This window comes from Mustela nigripes, chromosome 9 (genome assembly GCF_022355385.1).
Source record: "Mustela nigripes isolate SB6536 chromosome 9, MUSNIG.SB6536, whole genome shotgun sequence".
Lineage (NCBI taxonomy): Eukaryota > Metazoa > Chordata > Mammalia > Carnivora > Mustelidae > Mustela > Mustela nigripes.
The window spans coordinates 36,505,432-36,528,299 of NC_081565.1; positions in this window are offsets into that span (position 1 = coordinate 36,505,432).

The window sequence follows — 22,868 nt, forward strand, 5'->3', positions numbered from 1 at the left end:
AGAGAAGGTTCCCAAAAAGATCACAATAAAAATGACTTTGACCTGAGTCTTAACATTCAATAGTTCAAATATTCAACCACTATGTGCCAGTACTATGCCAGACACTAGGAGCACAACAATGAACAACAGGCCTTCCTCCATTGAGCTTATGGACTCATGGAGTAGACAGTCAAATAAAAAGCTACTAAAGCACTTTGATAAAGACGGGTTAGAGGAGGTAGGTGAAAATACACAGGAGGGCACTTAAACTAATGTGGTAGGGGGAGGGGGTTCATGGAAATTTTCTTAGAAGTGGTGATATGTAGACTGAATTTCAAAGGATAAGAAGTTTCCAGGAAGGAAGTGGAGAGTCTCTGGGTTTCCCGCAGCCTGAGTGTACAAATTGTGCAAATGTATGGTGTCAAGCAAATGGATATGCTTATGTAAGAGAACAGTAACTTGCTGGAGAAGTGCTTATAATAATCAAAAGCATATTAAAACTTGAGGGATCAGAATGAGATTGCCAAGCTGGGGAATGGATGGCATTCACTCATGCATTTTTTTCATTTCTTCAACTAATACTGAGCACCTACTATAGGCCACACACCTGTATAAGCACTGAGTATACAGCAATGGACAAAAGAGGAAAAAACAATGTCTTCAATGAGCTTACGTTGATGGTACACTAGGGAGGGAGAGAAAAGAAGCATAAGTAGGGGCTTCTGGGTGGCTCAATCGGTTAAGCATCTGCCTTTGGCTCAGGTCATAATCCCAGATATAGATAGAGCCCCACATTGGGCTCCCTGCTCAGCAGGAGGCCTGCTTCTCCCTCTTCCTCTCCCTCTGCTGCTCCCCCTGCTTGTGCTCTCTCTCTCTCTCTGTCAAATAAATAAAATAGTTTTTAAAAGAAGCATAAGTAAAAAATGCAATATGTAGAAGGTGACCAAATACGTAAGAGGTAAGAAGTTTGGGGAAGATTTAAGTGGGGTGCAGTTTAAAATAGAGATTTCAGGGCAAGTCTCACAAAAAAATGTGGGCATGGGTGTACCTGTGTGTCCTTTGGCTCAGGTCATGATCCCAGGGTCCTGGGATCGAGCCCCTAGATGCATTGGACTCCCTGCTCAGTGAAGAGCCTTTTTCTCCCTCTCTTCTCCACTCATGCTGTCGCTATCCGCCCTTCTCTCAAATAAATAAATCTTTTTTTTTTTTTCTTCCAAAATGTGGGCATATGGGATGCTTGGGTGGCTCAGTCAGCTAAGCACTTGCCTTTGGCTCAAGTCATGATCCCAGGATCCTGGGATCGAGTCACTCATCAGATTCCTTGCTCACAGGGAGCCCACTTCTCCCTCTGCCTGCTGCTCCCCCTGCTTGCACGCTCACACACTCTCTCTTTCTCTCTGACAAATAAACACCATTTTTTAAAATATAGGCATGGACTAGAGAGAGGTGAGAGAGTAAATCACATACGTAACTGAGGAAATTTCATGTCAGACATGGATAACTGAGGAACTTTCATGTCAAACATGAATAGTCTGGAGGCTGGAATATGCCTGAGCTATTCCAAGGAAGAAGCACAGTGAGCCCAAAGCAGAGTTAGGGGGAAAGTAATGGTGGACAAAGAGCAGTAAAGGAGCCAAATGGGGTAAGGCCTAGAAGGTCACTGCAAAGTCTTTGATTTTTGAGTAAATGGAAGTTGCTGTTAGAGGATCTGCTTAGATCTCCCTTGTGTTTTAAAAAGTCACTTAGGCTGAGTTGCTAACAGCAGTGTTGGGGATATAGAGTTGGAGAGACACAAGGGGATTAGTTATGAGATTATTCCAGTAATCTTAGCAGAAGGGCTAGAAGTGTTTAGATGCTGGATTCATTTTGAGGTACAGACAATAGGATACTTATATCCACTTGCTGATACATTGGATGTGGACATTTAGGAAAAATAAAAAAATCAAGGATAATGCCAATGTTTCTGGCCCAATTTTCTGGCAATATGGAGTTACCATTAACTGATATGAGAAATGCTAGGACTGGAGCAGAGTGATATGTGTGATTGGATGGGGAGAGTGGTAATCAAGACTTCACTTTCTTTTAATTTTTTAAAATTGTGTTCAATTAGGAGTTCACGTTTACATAGAGATAGATACTGAACATTCAAGTGTATATATTGATTAGACAATTTGAGCATATGATCCTGGAATTCATGGAAGTGCCCAGGTTTTAGGCAGACAGACAACTAGATAAATAGATATACATAGATGATGATGATGATGATGATGATGATGATCCTGGAATTCATGGAAGTGCCCAGGTTTTAGGCAGACAGACAACGAGATAAATAGATATACATTGATGATGATGATTTTAGGCAGACAGACAACTAGATAAATAGATATACATAGATGATGATGATGATGATGATGGTGGTGGTGGTGGTGGTAGTGATGGTCATGATATAGATAGATAGGTAGATAGGTAGATAGATGTATTTAAAACCATAAACCATGTGACTAGGCTAGAGAGACAGAAAAATTATTACATTGGTATGATGAGTGCTATGATATATGGGGTCCTGTCCCCAAAGGAGGTACTTAGCAGATAAGGAGAACCCTGAGGTCTCAAAAAAGTTGTCACAATAAAAGTGACCTTGAAAGACATCTTACATTCAACAATTAAAATATTTGAGTATGTACTATGTTACAGAAACTATGGCAAGCATAACAGTCACCAAGACACAGGCCTTGCCTTTATGCAGATCATGATCTCCTGGGTGGATAGTCTCACATGCCCAAATTGGCTAATCAAAATAAATACATGGATGTGCAACATTCATCTCATAAGTGAACTTCTGATTCCTTGTGTCCCTCTCCCACAGAATCACACATACCAGACATACCACACATAGAAAGACAGAAGCTGCCCTGAGTGGAAGATATGGATCTATGTTTTGGACAGAAGGTGGTACCTCTGCATTCCCACCTTCTGACCTACCACACAGGAGCCAAAAGCTAAAGGAAGTGCAGGAAGTGCTCTAATCTCCCTATGATGTGGTATGGGGGACTATAGGACACTCCTGCTTCACTGATTGGTAAGGAAATCCCGGATGACTCAGTATCCCATCAAACCAAGAGGTGGTGGCAGGACTGTCTTCCACTGACAGGACCTAATGTGTCCACTGCTCACAAGATGCAGAAAAGCCAGGGTGGGAAGAAGCATGAATGTGTCCCTCCTCTGAATGATGATTTTGTGCCTAATGGATGGCGTCTCAGCCCCTGTTGTGGCCCTCAGGGTGAGGAGGCACAAGGCCCAAGCCTGCTGAGCCAACACCCTCCAGGTGTTTTCCTAAAGCATCCCCAGAGATCATAGGAGGTCCTGTGACAGGCACATCCTCACGGCCTGGTAGGAGTTGGGCAGAGAGCCATGTAGGAGGATGCCCAGGAGAAGGAATGTGACTCAGAAGGGTCACAGCAGCATCAGGAGAAAAGCCAAGGTTAATGTGCACACATCCTGGCTTAAGTGGAGCAGGTCCTTCCCATGGTCCCCCTCAGTCTCCTACCTGCCCCCAGTAGATTCCTATCACAGAAGTTTCAAACAGCTGACCATAACAGCTAGACTTTTGTTCCTGCTTCCCTCCACTGTGGCAGGGAGGTCATAGAATATTCTGAGCACAGGAGTAAGTGTGTGAGACTTCATTTCCTTGCTCTTGCTCAGTTCTGTCTTGCTATGAACATGTGTTGAAACTCCTGCCCTACTCAAATTCCTAACCTGTTGGAGATGCTTAGAGGCACTCAGTTATCTTTGCTTAGCCACTCAAAATTCTAGTCTCCCTACTCTGTAGGTCTTTGGGTAAAATGTGCCTTGTCCCTAAATTCTCACATCATCTGAATCTCATCCTCCTTTCCACAGCCTCATCTCTATTTTGGCCTAACTTCCCATTGCCACCTTATACTTGCTCTTCTGTGTCCAGGCTGAATCCCTGGCAGGATGGTAGTAATATATGAACATAGTAGTGAAAAAAAGCAAGTTATAAAAATAATCGTATTACAATCTCATTTTTTTAAATTACAGATTTTATTTTTATTTTTTAACTTTATTTTTTCCGTGTTCCAAGATTCATTGTTTATAAATCACACCCAGTTTTTATTTTTAGAGCAGTTTTATGTTTGCAGAAATATTGAGCGGCAAGTACAGGGAATTCCCATATATCTCTTTCCACCCTTGACCACATACAGTTTCCCTTCTTTTAACATTTTGCATTTAGTGTGGTAAATTAAAATTGATGAGCCAATATTGATACATTATTATTAACCAAGGTTCATAGTTTACATTAGGTTTCATTCTTTGTATTATACATGCTATGGGTTTTAACCAATGTATAATGATGTGTATCTACCATTAAGGTATCATACAGAATAGTTTCTGTGCCCTAAGAATTCTGTGTATTCCACTTATTCATTCCTTTTTCCCTTCCTCCAAACCCTTGGCAACCTCTGATCCTTTTATTTTTTTAATGTTTCTTTTTTTAAAAAAATTTTTGTTTCTTTTCAGCGTTAACAGTATTCATTGTTTTTGCACCGCACCCTGTGCTCCATGCAATCCATGCCCTCCATAATACCCATCACCTGGTTCCCCCAATCTCCCACCCCCTGCCCCTTCAAACCCCTCAGATTGTTTTTCAGAGTCCATAGTCTCTCATGGTTCACCTCCCCTTCCAATTTCCCCCAACTCCCTTCTCCTCTCCATCTCCCCTTGTCCTCCATGCTATTTGTTATGCTCCACAAATAAATGAAACCATATGATAATTGACTCTCTCTGCTTGACTTATTTCACTCAGCATAATCTCTTCCAGTCCCGTCCATGTTGCTACAAAAGTTGGGTATTCCTCATTTCTGATGGAGGCATATCGACCACATCTTCCTTATCCATTTGTCCGTTGAAGGGTATCTTGGTTCTTTCCACAGTTTGGTCACCATGGCCATTGCTGCTCCTTTTTAAAAACTGTGGTAAAATATACATATAACATGAAATTTACTACTTTAATCATTTAAAAAATTTTAAAAAGATTTTATTTATTTGAAAGATGCCGCTACCACAGAGAGGGAACACAAGCAGGGGGAGTGGGAGAGGGAGAAGCAGGCTTCTCACCAAGCAGGGAGCCCAATGCAGGGCTCAATCCCAGGACCCTGGGATGATGACCTGAGCTAAAGGCAGAGGCTTTAACCCACTGAGCCACCCAGGCCCCTATTTTAACCATTTAAAAAAATTATTTATTTATTTATTTGACAGATCACAAGTAGGCAGAGAGGCAGGCAGAGAGAGAGAGGAGGAAGCAGGCTCCCCACTGAGCAGAGAGCCTGACTCGGGGCTCAATCCCAGGACCCTGGGATCATGACCCGAGCTGAAGGCAGAGGCTTTAACCCACTGAGCCACCCAGGTGCCCCTATTTTAACCATTTTTAAGTGTATAATTCAGTAGCATTAAGTACATTCAGTGTTGTATAACCATCATCACTATTTCTAAAACTTTTTCATCAACCCAAACAGAAACTCTGTACTCATTAAACAATAACCCTCAACTTCCTCCCCACCCACCCCAGTGCCTGGTAACTTCTATTTTCTGTCTCTATCAATTTCCTTATTTTAGTTACTTCATATAAGAGAAATCATGCAATATCTGTCCTTTTGTGTCTGGCTTATTTTTTTTAATTTATTTTTTATTTTCAGCATAACAGTATTCATTATTTTTGCACCACACCCAGTGCTCCATGCAATCTGTGCCCTCTATAATACTCACCACCTGGTACCCCTACCTCCCACCCCCCGCCCCTTCAAAACCCTCAGATTTGTTTTTCAGAGTCCATAGTCTCTCATGGTTCACCTCCCCTTCCAATTTCCCCTAACTCCCTTCTCCTCTCCATCTCCCCTTGTCCTCCATGCTATTTGTTATGCTCCACAAATAAGTGAAACCATATGATAATTGACTCTCTCTGCTTGACTTATTTCACTCAGCATAATCTCTTCCAGTCCCATCCATGTTGCTACAAAAGTTGGGTATTCATCCTTTCTGATGGAGGCATAATACTCCATAATGTATATGGACCACATCTTCCTTATCCATTCATCTGTTGAAGGGCATCATGGTTCTTTCCACAGTTTGGCGACCGTGGCCCTTGCTGATATAAACATTTTTTTAAAGATTTTATTTATTTATTTGACAGAGAGAGAGATCACAAGTAGGCAGAGAGGCAGCCAGAAAGAGAGAGAGAGGGAAGCAGACTCCCCACTGAGCAGAGAGCCTGATGCGGGGCTTGATCCCAGGACCCTGAGATCATGACTGGAGCCAAAGGCAAAGGCCCAAACCACTGAGCCAATCAGGCACCCCTGTGTCTGGCTTATTTGCATCTGACATAATGTGTTCAAGTTTCATCTATATTGTACGTGTATCAGAATTTAATTTCTTTTTATTGCTAAATATTCCACATTGTGTTTATGTTATATTTTGCTTATCCATTTACCCATTAATGGGCAACTTGGATTGTTTCCTCTTGTAGCTACTGTGAGAAAAGCTGCTAGGAACATTTGTGTCCTGGCTTTATGTTTCTTTGTATAGAAGTGGAAGTGGAATTGTTGAATCATATGGTAATTCTGTGTTTAACTTTTAGAGATACTGCTATCAAATTGTTTTTACAACAGCATTTTGCATTTCCACCAACAATGAATGAGAGATCTTATTGGTCCACATCCTTACTAGCATTCATGGTTAGTGTTCTGGATTTTGGCCATTCTAATAACTGTGTAGTGGTATATCATAGCGGTTTTAATTTTCAATTCTCTAATGACATATAATGTTGAATATCTTTCTGCATCTTCTTTTGGTGAAGGGCTCAAGTCTTTTGACCATTTTTAAAATTCTTATTGTTGAGTTTTAATAATTTTTTTGTATATTTTGGATATCAGTCCTTTATCAGTTATGTCTTTAACACAAATTTTCTCCAAGTGTGGCTTGCTTTTTCATTCTCTTAGCAGTGTCTTTTGGAAAGAAGTTTTTAGTTTTAATGCAGTTCAGGTTAATTTTTTTCGCAGATTTTGCTCTTGATGATGCATCTAAGAAGTCATCATCAAGGTCATATGGATTTTCTCATAATCTCATACTTGAAAGAAAAAAATATGTTTCCATTTTTCATCTTTTGTTAATTTGTGTTTTCTGATTTTTACATTGCAAATTAATTACAAACTTTATTATATAATTTTAAAATCCCAGATTTGGCAACAAGGTAGCTTCTTTTAGTTTTACATATAGCACTCTGTGACCCAGAAGACAAAATTTTACCACTTTGAGTTTCAGTTTCCCTATCTATCAGTGAGTACTGAAACAGAGATATCACAGAGTTCCCGTTTTGTCATAACATCTAGCATACTGATACTTTTTTTCAACTGGTTTAAAACATCCATGGACTAAATCGGAGCATGCAGCCAGGATTCTCTCTAGAATCCAGTCATGGGGCAGGGGAGGACTGTGTGCATATGTGTAAACATTTTTTAGGCTATTCACCTAGGATTTTATTGAAGTAAGAAGGTGGGTCTATAGTTTCCAGACACTGTCCACATGCCTCATGAGCACCAGCTGTGCTCTGTGGTTAGGTGGGAAAGCAGGTCCCTATGAGAGGAATAGGCACACCACACCAGAGAGGAGAATGTGAAACTGACATACAATCTGGAACATAAATTAGTACAGCCACTATGGAAAACAGTATGGAAGATCCTCACAAATTAAAAATAGAAATACTATAAGATCCAATAATTCCTACTATTGGGTATTTACCCAAAGAAAATGAAAACATTAATCCAAAAAGAAATATGCACCCCTTTATTTACTGCAGCATTATTTCCAATAGCCAAGATACGGACGCAACCTAAATGTCTATCAATAGATGAATGGATAAGGAAGATGCAGCACACACACACACCCCTTATGTATATAATGGAATATTATACAGCCATAAAAAAGATGAGATTGAAATATTTACTGCTAAATATTCCACTTTGTGTATATGTTATATTTTGCTTATCTGGATGCCATATGATTTCACTAATATGTGGAATTGAAAAAAATGAATAAACAAAAAAGCAGAATCAGGTCTATAAATACAGAGAACAAACTGATAGTTTCCTGAGGGCAACAGGTGGGGTTGTTGGGCAAAATGGGTAAAAGGAGAGGGAGATACAGCGTAAAGAATACAGTCAGTGATATTGTAATAGTGATGTATATGGACAGATGGTACCTATACTTGCGAACATTGCATAAACTTGAATCACTATACTATATACTGGAAACTAATATAGTATTTTGTGTCAACTATACACAAAAAATTTAATTTAAAAATCTGCTCTGCCTCTCTCCCCTGCACTCTCACACACACACTCTCTCTCAAATAAAGAAATCTTAAAAAAAAAAAAAAAAGGCAGGATGGTTTAATGGGTTAAGCCCCTGCCTTCGGCTCATGGATGGAGCCCCGCATCAGGCTCTCTGCTCAGCAAGGAGCCAGCTTCCCCTCCCCCTCTCTTCCTGCCCTCTCTGCCTACTTGTGATTTCTGTCAAATAAATAAATTAAAAAAAAAAAAAAGGCAGGGTGGAGCACCTAGGTGATGCAGTCAGTTAAGCATCTGACTGGTTTCAGCTCAGGTTGTGATCTCAGGGCATGAAATCGAATTCCCAGTCAGGCTCCCTGCTCAGTGTAGAGTGTGCTTGAGACTCCCTCTGCCTCTCCATGCTGTGCACTCTCCTGTGTGTGTTCTCTCTCTCTCTCTTTCTCTTTAAATAAATTAAATTTATTTAAATTAATTTATTTCTCTAAAATAAATAAATCTTTAAAAAGGGGGGGAGGGGCACCTGGGTGGCTCAGTCTGTTGAGCCACTAAGTCTTGGCTTTGACTCAGGTCATGATCTCAAGGTCCTAGCATTGAGCCCCATGATGGGCTCCTCACTCATCTTGCAGTCGGCTTGGGATTCTCTCTCCCTCTTCCTCTGCCCCTCCCTCCACTTGGTCTCTCTCTCAAAAAAACAAAAACAAAAAGCTGACAAACAATCCTTCATTGTGGACTTCCTCATGATCAATTATTATTTCCAAGGCCACACTTTTTCTCAGAAGCCTTTTGTGGTAAGCCTTTCAGATTTTTATTTCAGGTTTTGTTTTGTTTTTGTTTTTGGAGAGAGCAAGCGAATAAGCAAGCACAAGTGGAGGGCAGAAGGAGAGGGGGAGAGAGAATTATTTTTGTATAGGTATATTCACAGCAGCTTTATTTACAATAGCAAAAAATGAAAACCTTAGTGTTAACGTTCACACAATGGATTACTATTCAGCAATAACAAAAAAGAACACACTAGAGAAGAAAAACTAAGGTGAAAAAAATCATAAATTATTATTACTTATAGGCTAGGCACTGGCTGAAAAAGGATACAAGGGAACATTCTGGGGTGTTGGAGATGTTCTATACTGTAATATCCTTTTGTCAAAAGTATACAGTTTAGTGTATGAATTAAATTATACACTTTAGTGTATGTAAATATTACCAAAAAAGAACCATATATTAATGATGATGATGATGATGATGATGATGATAGAATGAAAGTGGTAGAGAATGGGTGAAAGTATAAATGATATAAAAATGGCAGAATATTGGGGTACCTGGGCAATGTCGTTGGTTAAGCGTATGACTCATCTCAGATCATGGTCTGAGATGGTTTCATCTTGGTCATGGTCTGAGATGGTTTCATCTCAGGTCATGGTCTTGGGGTCCTGGGATTGAGAACCCCCCCTACATCGTGCCCTCAGCATAGTGTCTGCTTGGGATTCCCTCTCCCTCTCCCTCTGCCCCTCCCGCGCTCTCTCTCTCTCACCCTTTCTCTCTTGAGAATCTTAAGCAGTCTTTACACCCAGCACAGAGCCCGATGTGGGGTTTAATCTCATGACCCTGAGATCATGACCTGAGCTGAAATCAGGAGTCAGATACTTAATCAACTGAGCCACAAAGGTGTCCTATCATTTTTTATTGTGACCTATAGAAAGAAATATAGCTGTAATACAGAGTTATAAACATGTGTTCATAGATCTAGAACTGAACCCAAAGTTTTGTGAAATAATACTACTTTTACTACATGTGATGTTCCCTGATTTTTTTTTCTTTATTATTTTTTTTCTTTTTAAAAAAATTTTTTATAAACATATAATATATTTTTATCCCCAGGGGTACAGGTCTGTGAATCGCCAGGTTTACATACTTCACTGCACTCACCATAGCACATACCCTCCCCAACGTCCATAACCCCACCCCCCTTCTCCCAATCTTCCTCCCCTCAGCAACCCTCAGTTTGTTTTGTGAGATTAAGAGCCACTTATGGTTTATCTCCCTCCCAATCCCATCTTGTTCCATTTATTCTTCTCCTACCCCCTTAACCCCCCATGTTGCATCTCCACTTCCTCGTATAAGGGAGATCATATGATAGTTGTCTTTCTCTGATTGACTTATTTCGCTAAGCATGATACCCTCTAGTTCCATCCATGTCATAGCAAATGGCAAGAATTCATTTCTTTTTTTTTTTTTAAAGATTTTATTTATTTATTTGACAGAGAGAAACCACAAGTAGATGGAGAGGCAGGCAGAGAGAGAGAGAGAGGGAAGCAGGCTCCCCGCTGAGCAGAGAGCCCGATGTGGGACTCGATCCCAGGACCCTGAGATCATGACATGAGCCGAAGGCAGAGGCTTAACCCACTGAGCCACCCAGGCGCCCCAATTTCATTTCTTTTGATGGCTGCATTCCCTGATATTTTCTATCCTTTTTTTATCTATTCCATTAAAACAATCCTGATAGTGACTCTCTCAGATGATTTTGTGACTTCCCAATGAGTCTGGACCTACAATTTGAGAAACACAGCCTTAGGATAATTTTACATTTTTGATTACAGAACCACATTTTTATCTTGATTTAAAGATGGTTACCTCTAAAAGACAAGGACAACATTGTAGAGTATAAGGTAAGCTTTCCCCTTGACTTCTGCTGTGCAAGAACAGAATTCTCAAGCTTGTCTTAAGAGTCTGTGTGGTTGGAAGGTCTAACAGAGATGGACAGCTACTAATATATCTTTGACTGAAAAAAAACCTGTACTCTATGAAAGGCTGATCCTTTTAGACCTGTGAATATATATATAAAAAAGAATATTTATTGGAGCACTGTTTTTAGTGATTTAAATATGGAAATAAGGACACCTGGGTGGCTCAGTTGGTTAAGCATCTGCCTTTGGCTCAGGTTGTGATCCCAGGGTCCTGGGATTAAGCCCTGCTTAGTGGGGAGCTCCCTGCTCAGCGGGGAGCCTGCTTCTCCCTCTCCTCCCTGTCCCTACTCTCTTGCTCTCTCTCTCCAGTGAATAAAATCATTTTTTTTAAATGTGGAAACAATCTCAACAGGAATATAAAGTCTAGAGCAACAATTCTTAAATGGTGGAACTGGATGGATCCTGGGCAGCTGGGAAGGGTCTATAAGAATCTCCAAGAAGAGGGAGAAAATGAGTGGATTGAAAATGCATATTAATTAGAATATACATATTTATATTTGTAAGACAAATATTAAAATACATCCCCCCCGGTTTTTTTTGGTAATATAAACCAAAAAGGAGCAGAGGTTTATAGTATCTTCTTTGTTCTTGGGAAGACACAAAGTACCAGCTTTTTAAATAGTTTGGGGAAGCCCCCTCCAAAAAGCTATACCCGAAGTTTTAAGGAGCAGTCATAAAATGTTTATATCTTAAAAACTGGAAACACTTGTTCAAAGACCTAGAACAAACATACTTGAAATTTTAATTTCAAGAATTATTCCTGGGACACCTGGGTGTGTCAGTTGGTTAAGCCGCTGCCTTTGGCTCAGGTCATGATCCCAGAGTCCTTGCTCAGTGGGGAGCCTGTTTCTCTCTCTGCCTCTGTCTGCCACTCTGCCTGCTTGTGCTCTCCCTCTCTCTCTCTCTCTGACAAATAAATAAATAAATAAAACTTTTTTTTTTTTAACAGAATTATTCCTTGGAGGAAAATCAGTGGTAACCATTTAATTCTTATAGGCTTTTTCAGGGGCACCTAGGTGGCTCAGTGGGTTAAATCCTCTGCATTCCACTCAGGTCATGATCCCAGGGTCCTGGGATCAAGCCCCACATCGGGCTCTCTGCTCGGCGGGGAGCCTGCTTCTCCCTCTCTCTGTCTGCCTCTCTGCCTGCTTGTGATCTCTGTCTGTCAAATAAATAAATAAATAAACTCTTTAAAAAAAAAAAAAGCTCTTATAGGCTTTTTCAGACAACATAGTAAGAGTTATTGAACAAAGGCCAACCAATTAGGAGAGTTACACTTTAAGTGAACTTACTCATTAATATTGTATCAGCAAATTAACCACAGGCACCTCTTAATACACTGTAGTCCTGCTACCACTATTATTCTCTATAAGGATAACAAGAATCACTATTAAGTTATCTCAATTGTTAAGCATGTCATTATAGTGGCTTTGGGAGACTGTCTTTGAAGGAATTTTAATGAACTAAAGTGGACATCTACCAGTAAAAGAAATACTAATTAAAAAAAAACCCACATCTCCCTCCCAGAAAAAACACCCAAACACCCCAATGCTTTCCAACCCTGACCACAGACTCTAAGAGGACTTCTGCTCCTTTTACCTGAGATGGCTCCTTTCTTAACAACCCTTTTCCCTCTCTAAAGGCAGAAAATATAAAATAGAACCTTGAAAAGAAAACAGGAAAATCCAAACAAGATCCCAAGTCATTTTGAATTTATATGGCTTTGATTTTTGAGAGTAAACTGTGAGTTCTCACAAGAGAACTAGGATTAGCGAATGAGGCCAAAGTTTTTAATAGTTAATGGAAGAGAGGTTCAAACCTATAAACAAAAGATACCTTGGTCTCTTCATCAGATGGTGTTGGGAAAATTGGACAGCTACATGCAAAATAATAAAACTGGACCACTTTCTTATACCATATACAAAAATAAATTCAAAATAGTTTAAAGACCTGAAAATGAGAGCTGAAACCATAAAAATCCTGCAAGAGAACACAGGCAGTAATTTCTCTGATATCTTTCTAAATATGCCTCCTGAGGCAAGGAAAACAAAAGCAAAAATGAACTATTGTTCTATACCAAAATAAAAAGCTTCTTCACAGTAAAGGAAACAACCAAAACTAAAAGACACTCTACTGAATAGAGAAGATATTTGCAAATGACATAGTCAATAAAGGGCTAGTATTTAAAATATATAGTGAATTTATACAACTTAACACCAAAAAATAGTAATCCAATTTAAAAACAGGCAGAAGACATGAACAGACATTTCTCCAAAGAAAACACACAGATGGCCAACAGACACATGAAAAGGTGTTCAACATCATTCATCATTGAGGAAATGCTAATCAAAACCACAATAAAGGGGACGCCTGGGTGGCTCAGTTGGTTAAGCAGCTGCCTTCGGCTCAGGTCATGATCCCAGCGTCCTGGGATCGAGTCCCATATCCGGCTCCTTGCTCCGCAGGGAGCCTGCTTCTCCGTCTGACTCTGCCTTCCACTCTGTCTGCCTGTGCTCGCTCTCGCTCACTCTCTCTGACAAATAAATAAAATCTTTAGGAAAAAAAAAAAAACCACAATAAAGTATCACCTCACACCTGTCAGAATGGCTAAAATAAAAAACACAAGAAACAAGTGCTGGCAAAGAATGAGAGTTTTGAAAGTAAGCCCTCTTGCACTATTGGTGGGAAGGTAAACTGGTACAGTCACTAGAGAAAACAACAAGGAGATTCTTCAAAAAGATAAAAATACACTATGGAGTATTATGCCTCCATCAGAAATGATGAGTACCCAACTTTTGTAGCAACATGGACGGGACTGGAAGAGATTATGCTGAGTGAAATAAGTCAAGCAGAGAGAGTCAATTATCATATGGTTTCACTTATTTGTGGAGCATAACAAATAGCATGGAGGACATGGGGAGTTAGAGAGGAGAAGGGAGTGGGGGAAGTTGGAAGGGGAGGTGAACCATGAGAGACTTTGGACTCTGAAAAACAATCTGAGGGTTTTGAAGGGGCGGGGGGTGGGAGGTTGGGGTACCAGGTGGTGGGTATTATAGAGGGCACGGATTGCATGGAGCACTGAGTGTGGTGCAAAAATAATGAATACTGTTATGCTGAAAATAAAAAATAAATTTAAAAAAAAGATAAAAATAGATCTATCCTATGAAATCACACTACTGGGTATTTACCCAAGGAATACAAAAACTAATTCAAAGGGATACATGCACCACTATATTTACAGCTACATTATTTACAAGAACCAAATTACAGAAGCAACCTAAATGTCCATCAACTGATGAATGGATAAAAAAGATGTCATAAACATATACATATACATATATACATACAATACACATACATATATATACATACATACACAATGGAATACTATTCAACCATAAAAAGAGTGAAATCTTGCCATTTGCAACAACATGGATGAATTTAGAGAATATAATCCTGAGGGAAATAAACCAGTCAGAAATAGACAAATACTGTTGGTTTCATTTATATGTGGAATTTAAGAAGCAAAACAAATGAACCAAGGAAAAGCAAAAGAGACAAACCAAAAACCAGAATCTTAAGTGTATAGAACAAATAGTTACCAGAGGGGAGGTGGATGGGGGAATGGATGAAATAGGTGAGGGGATTAAGAGTATACTTCTCTTGATAAGCACTGAGTAATATATGAAATTATTGAATCACTATACTGTACACCTGAAATGAATATACAATGTAAATTATGTTAACTACACTGGGATTAAAATTTTAAAAGTAAAACTTGACTAGTATTTTGTTGAGTATTTTCGCATCTGTGTTCATCAAGGATATTGGTCTATAGCTCTCTTTTTTGGTGGGATCCTTGTCTGGTTTTGGGATCAAGGTGATGCTGGCCTCATAAAATGAGTTTGGAAGTTTTCCTTCCATTTCTATTTTTTGGAACAGTTTCAGGAGAATAGGAATTAGTTCTTCTTTAAATGTTTGGTAGAATTCCCCCGGGAAGCCGTCTGGCCCTGGACTTTTGTTTGTTTGGAGATTTTTAATGACTGTTTCAATCTCCTTACTGGTTATGGGTCTGTTCAGGCTTTCTATTTCTTCCTGGTTCAGTTGTGGTAGTTTATATGTTTCTAGGAAATACTCAACAAAATACTAGCCAATAGGATTCAACAGTACATTAAAAAGATTATTCACCACGACCAAGTGGGATTTATTCCAGGGCTGCAAGGTTGGTTCAACATCCGCAAATCAGTCAATGTGATACAACACATCAATAAAAGAAAGAACAAGAACCATATGATACTCTCAATAGATGCTGAAAAAGCATTTGACAAAGTACAACATCCCTTCCTGATCAAAACTCTTCAAAGTGTAGGGATAGAGGGCACATACCTCAATATCATCAAAGCCATCTATGAAAAACCCACCGCAAATATCATTCTCAATGGAGAAAAACTGAAAGCTTTTCCGCTAAGGTCAGGAACACGGCAGGGATGTCCATTATCACCACTGCTATTCAACATAGTACTAGAGGTCCTAGCCTCAGCAATCAGACAACAAAAGGAAATTAAAGGCATCCAAATCGGCAAAGAAGAAGTCAAATTATCACTCTTCGCAGATGATATGATACTATATGTGGAAAACCCAAAAGACTCCACTCCAAAACTGCTAGAACTTATACAGGAATTCAGTAAAGTGTCAGGATATAAAATCAATGCACAGAAATCAGTTGCATTTCTCTACACCAACAGCAAGACAGAAGAAAGAGATATTAAGGAGTCAATCCCATTTACAATTGCATCCAAAACCATAAGATACCTAGGAATAAACCTAACCAAAGAGACACAGAATCTATACTCAGAAAACTATAAAGTACTCATGAAAGAAATTGAGGAAGACACAAAGAAATGGAAAAATGTTCCATGCTCCTGGATTGGAAGAATAAATATTGTGAAAATGTCTATGCTACCTAAAGCAATCTACACATTTAATGCAATTCCCATCAAAGTACCATCCATCTTTTTCAAAGAAATGGAACAAATAATGCTAAAATTTATATGGAACCAGAAAAGACCTCGAATAGCCAAAGGGATATTGAAAAAGAAAGCCAACGTTGGTGGCATCACAATTCCGGACTTCAAGCTCTATTACAAAGCTGTCATCATCAAGACAGCATGGTACTGGCACAAAAACAGACACATAGATCAATGGAACAGAATAGAGAGCCCAGAAATAGACCCTCAACTCTATGGTCAACTAATCTTCGACAAAGCAGGAAAGAATGTCCAATGGAAAAAAGACAGCCTTTTTAATAAATGGTGCTGGGAAAATTGGACAGCCACATGCAGAAAAATGAAATTGGACCATTTCCTTACACCACACACGAAAATAGACTCCAAATGGATGAAGGACCTCAATGTACGAAAGGAATCCATCAAAATCCTTGAGGAGAACACGGGCAGCAACCTCTTCGACCTCTGCCGCAGCAACATCTTCCTAGGAACAACGCCAAAGGCAAGGGAAGCAAGGGAAAAAATGAACTACTGGGATTTCATCAAGATCAAAAGCTTTTGCACAGCAAAGGAAACAGTTAACAAAATCAAAAGACAACTGACAGAATGGGAGAAGATATTTGCAAACGACATATCAGATAAAGGACTAGTGTCCAGAATCTATAAAGAACTTAGCAAACTCAACACCCAAAGAACAAATAATCCAATCAAGAAATGGGCAGAAGACATGAACAGACATTTCTGCAAAGAAGACATCCAGATGGCGAACAGACACATGAAAAAGTGCTCCATATCACTCGGCATCAGGGAAATACAAATCAAAACCACAATGAGATATCACCTCACACCAGTCAGAATGGCTAAAATCAACAAGTCAGGAAATGACAGATGCTGGCGAGGATGCGGAGAAAGGGGAACCCTCCTACACTGTTGGTGGGAATGCAAGCTGGTGCAGCCACTCTGGAAAACAGCATGGAGGTTCCTCAAAATGTTGAAAATAGAACTGCCCTATGACCCAGCAATTGCACTATTGGGTATTTACCCTAAAGATACAAATGTAGTGATCCAAAGGGGCACATGCACCCGAATGTTTATAGCAGCAATGTCCACAATAGCCAAACTATGGAAAGAACCTAGATGTCCATCAACAGATGAATGGATAAAGAAGATGTGGTATATATACACAATGGAATACTATGCAGCCATCAAAAGAAATGAAATCTTGCCATTTGCAACAACATGGATGGAACTAGAGCGTATCATGCTTAGCGAAATAAGTCAAGCAGAGAAAGACAACTATCATATGATCTCCCTGATATGAGGAAGTGGTGATGCAACATGGAGGCTTAAGTGGGTAGAAGAAGAATAAATAAAACAAGATGGGATTGGGAGGGAGACAAACCATAAGTGACTCTTAATCTCACAAAACAAACTGAGGGTTGCCGGGGGGAGGGGGTTTGGGAGAAGGGGGTGGGATTATGGACATTGGGGAGGGTATGTGATTTGGTGAGTGCTGTGAAGTGTGTAAACCTGGTGATTCACAGACCTGTACCCCTGGGGATAAAAATATATGTTTATAAAAAAAAAAAAAAAAAAAGTAAAACTTGAAAAAAATTTAAAATGGATAAAAAAGACACCTTGATTAAAAGTGAGTGTTCTCAAATATCCAACATGTGCACATGAAATATTTGAGAAATTAGCAAAATCAGCTTGAATTTCCAGAGAACCAAGTGGTTCTCTGCTAAAAACAAATGTCTGGAGAGTTCCAGCTAATGTAATAAGACACAAAAAGGAAATGAAAGGTATACAGACTGGGAAGGAAGAAATCAAACTATCTTTGTTCAAAGATGACATGAATGTGTATGTAGAAAAACCAAAAGAACTGACAAAACTGTAATAATTATAGCAAGGTTGTAGGATATAAGGTTAATATACAAAAGTCCAGGGACGCCTGAGTGGCTCAGGTGGTTAAGTGGCTGCCTTCCGCTCAGGTCATGATCTCGGCGTCATGGGATCGAGTCCCGCATCAGGCTCCTTACTCAGCGGGGAGCCTGCTTCTCCCTCTGCCTCTGCCTGCCTCTCTGCCTGTGCTCACTTGCTCTCTCTCCTTCTATCCCCTGACAAATAAATAAATAAAATCTTAAAAACACACACACAGGGGCGCCTGGGTGGCTCAGTGGGTTAAGCCGCTGCCTTCGGCTCAGGTCATGATCTCAGGGTCCTGGGATCGAGTCCCGCATCGGGCTCTTTGCTCAGCAGGAAGCCTGCTTCCTCCTCTCTCTCTCTCTCTGCCTGCCTTTCTGCCTACTTGTGATCTCTCTCTGTCAAATAAATAAATAAAATCTTTAAAACACACACACACACACACACACACACACACACACACAAAAGTCCATTGCCTTCCTAGGTACCAGTTATATAAGGAAGACCACAAAATTCTAATGAACAATATTTTTTAAAAAAACTAAATAGATATTCCATTTTTAAAGAAAAGGAAGGTTCAACATTATCAAGATAATCAGTTCTTCCCAGATGATCTAAAGATTCAGTGCAATTCCAATCAAAATCCCAGCAAGTTATTTTATAGATATCAATACAACTGATTCTAGCATCAAGGAGGGCACCTGAGGGAACGAATACTGGGTGTCATATATAACTGATGAATTACTAAATTCTACCTCTGAAACTAGTAATATACTACATGTTAATTAAATTGAATTTAAAATTTTTTAAAATCCCGCCAAAAAGCTGATTTTAAAGTTTATATAGTAAATTCAATTTTGAAGGAGAAGAGTAAAAGAGAGACAAAAATGTATAAAGGTATAAGACCATCTAGTTGTTTGAACCAGAGGAAATGAAAGCAGATGACAGCCTGAATCTTTCCTTGGGACTGTGGCAGCCAAGAAGTCTGTCCAGATGTCTTTCTAAAGTACTAAGATATACATGGCAACTTGGGTTGTATGTTTATGTGTGTACAAAATATGTCTATTCTCTGCAGAGAATTTGCTTATTTATAAGTGCAAAGTGGGAGGAGGGGTGCTGCTTTGCATCAGGAGACAGGAAAGAGGGAATTGGAAGGCAGTTTAGGAACCTCTCTCTGTAAGGCTAAATAACTGAGAAAGTAAATAATAGTGATCTCCTGAAAAGGCTTCGTTAGGCAAAAACAAACTAAAAGAAACCTCTGAAAGGGGAGACCGTTGGAAACAGCCAAAGAGAGCTCAAAAGGTGGAAAAGAAAGCCCTAACTTTTCATTAAGATCAGAAGAGAGGTAAACAAACCTAGATGATTCTTGCTGCCTTCCAGAGAGCATGTATTTTTATATCTTTGTTGAATGAATGCTGTATCAATGAATGGGCAATAGAAAATGTGTGAGGTTCTCTTTCTCTACAACATGGAGGCTTAAGTGGGTAGAAGAAGAATAAATGAAACAAGATGGGATTGGGAGGGAGACAAACCATAAGTGACTCTTAATCTCACAAAACAAACTGAGGGTTGCCGGGGGGAGGGGGTTTGGGAGAAGGGGGTGGGATTATGGACATTGGGGAGGGTATGTGATTTGGTGAGTGCTGTGAAGTGTGTAAACCTGGTGATTCACAGACCTGTACCCCTGGGGATAAAAATATATGTTTATCAAAAATTAAAAAAAAAAAAAAAGAAAATGTGTGAGGTTATGGTATCAGTACCCTTTTTCCCCTCAAAATGGACCACAGAGACTGAACAGACAAATCTTCAAAATTCAATTCTAGAAAATACACAGTTACAAGGCTCATCACATCTACTTTGCTTCCCCAGAGGTAGAGCCTGAATAACAATTCAGGGCTAGCAGGGATGAGAATAGGCAATTATATAGTAGCTATAAGTGGTTTCTCTGACTACAGAGGAGAGCTACAAAAATGTGGTATTTAGCCAGTTTCTAGAACTGCAATGATAAAAGAGAGACCAAAGTCAAAAGTTTGCTGCAATTATTCTGTGTCCTGGGGCACTGTGATCTGGCCCACAGCGGGGCAGCTGGCCTAAAGGCATGTGTAGGGATCTTCAAAATGCATCTCTTCTGTCCTGGGTTTGAGCTGGAGAAATTGACCACAAGCAGCATCTGCACATAACAGTGAAAATTTTCAGAGTGATTGATAATTGGCTTCTGGAAGCATGTGCCTGAATGATTGTATTGTGAGAGCCTCAGGGAAAGCCATATACCTAACATAGAAAGTGGAAAACCAACAGAACTCGGGTCTTTAAAAAAAAAAAAAATGTAGAATGCACATAACAACACCCAGAACTCACACGTAACTGCACATCTGGCTGTTATTAACACTGATGAAGCTCTAAACATAACCAAAACAACAACAAAAAGTCTCTTTATGCAACTAATGAATTGTTGGACACTGTAACAAAAACTTACAATGTACATTTTAAATGCTGGCAAACTGAACATAATTTTAAAAGTGTGAATTTATATGGGGAAAGAAAAGTCTTTTTACCCTTCCATGAGACTCCTGCTCTTTGAGGAAATCCAAGTCCTAAGTGATTTGCCTGTTCTCCAGTCACTGGCTGTTGCTTTAGGAATGGAGCACTTCCCCACAGTGCTTTTGGAGCCTATTCTTAGCCAGAGAGACTTGGCATGCTATTTTTAGTTTCTATCTCTGTAGATTCAGTGTCCTTCCATTCACCCTCGTTTATCCAGTACAGCAACACTAGCTTCAGCCAACCCAGAAAATATGGCCACCCTAAATTAACTGAGTTATTTTGGGGTTTCCAAGGACAGAAACTGAATCTTTCTGGACTCAGCTCAAGAGAATGAGGCATCTGTGAGATCCTACTGGTGCTTAATATTTACTGAAAGCCCATAAAGCTCTAATATATATGGAGACAAAATTATGACATGATCTTTAGCCTCTGGGGCCCTTGCGTGCATCTTCATGAAAAGCTACAGTGCTGGCTTCCCACAGAAGCAGAACAATAGTTAAGGAATATCCCCTATCAGTGACTGGTATGACTGCATTTAGCAGGCAGAACTCTCTAGCAAGATGCAGAGGCACTCCCTGTTCTCTGCTCTGAACCCATGTTAATAGATTTAGTCCTATCTAATGCACTCATTATACCGTTTGTCACCATTTACTTATTTGCTGATACTACAAACATTTGCAGAGTGCAACCTTGTATGTATCAAGCACACATCAGCCTCATAATAAATGTGGTAAAATGAACAAATGGAACTTCGCTCAGCCTGTAGAATGCAGTATGAGTATGTGTATGTAGGGTGCTGCTGCTTCCAGCCAGCGACGGCAGAAGAATTAGGCACAAACAAGCCAGCTTTAAGAGATTGGGAGCCGGGGACAACAGTGGAAAAGGACTGCTGCCACAAGCAACTCCACAGTCTCACTTTTATTGGATAGAAACAATAATGGAAAAGGGAAGCAGGCGGTTTTTGTTCCACCCTGGGTGGGCCGGGCGTTCCGTCTGCCCGGCTTCTGTGAAGGGGCGGCCTTCCTCCCTGAGCTAGCCAGGTACCCCCAGCTGCCCAGCTTCACCGTTGTACATCGTCCTTCTCCCCAAAGACCTGTTGCCAGTATATGTATTTCTTAAGGCCATATCTAAATGTGCTTGGTAACTAGTAAAATCCTCCAGGGGTTACAGTTTAAGTAACAAATTGTTCCGAGGGGCAGCAGCAGGGTGCATACGTGGAAGACTTCTTGAGAAGATGCTGCTTAAACTTAATCTTGAAAGATAAGTAAGAGTTTCTGCAATGGATAAAGAACAGTCAATCCAGGAAGAAGTAAAAGCACACAGAAAGGCAGGCACACAGACTGCCCCCCCAACACCCCTGCATTGTGGCTCAGGTAGTATGAAACCAGACTGGGTGCTGGGAAGAAATATACTGGCAAGGAAACATGCTTTCACATAGAATTATCATTAGCTCAAAGAATTGATCAGAAATAATACGGTTAAAGTAATAAGGAAATATGTCCTTGGATTTCAGAAATTAAAAATAAACTAACCTAGAGAACTGGATTTCCTGTGGCTAGTGGGGTAGGCAGTCTCTTAAATGGCTCCTGTTCAGCCCTGCTTCCTGATATTCATGGCATTATATAAACCCCTCCTGAATACCATGCTTCTGGCCAACAGAAGGGTTGGCAACATTGAGGGGTATCATCCTTCATGACTAGGTGACAAAATATTACTTATATCTTGCTAGCCAAACTCTTTCTATTGCCTTCTTAATGTGCACACTTTTATGAATTAAGCTGTCATACTGGAAAGGCCCACCCCACTGAGGATGGCCTATGGCAAACAACTAGTAAGGAACTAAAGCTCTCAGTCCAAAAGAGCCTGATGAACTGAATTCTGCCAACAACTATGGAGTGAGCTTGGAAAAAGATTCCCAGTTGAAACTTTGGATGAGACTGCAGACTGCTGGCTGATGCCTTGATTTTGACCTTATGAGACACCATGAGGTAGAAGATCCAGCTAAGCTATGTCTGGATTCCTGACCCATAGACACCATGAGATAATAAATATGTGTTGGTGTGCCTAAATTTTGTAGTAATTTGTTATGCAGCAATAGTAATACAGACAGGAAGTGGGGTAACTCTGTTAAAGTTCCAGGGCTTTCAATGTATGTACTACAGTCTGGCAAAGGCCTTGGGATGCTATATTCCTGTGCCTCACCAATTCTCTGGTGAAGTGTGTGTTTAAATCCTTTCCTGCTTTTAAAATTGTGTTGTTTGGAGAAAAAAATGTGTTGTTTTCTTTCATATTGTTGAATCTTGGGAGTTCTTTATATA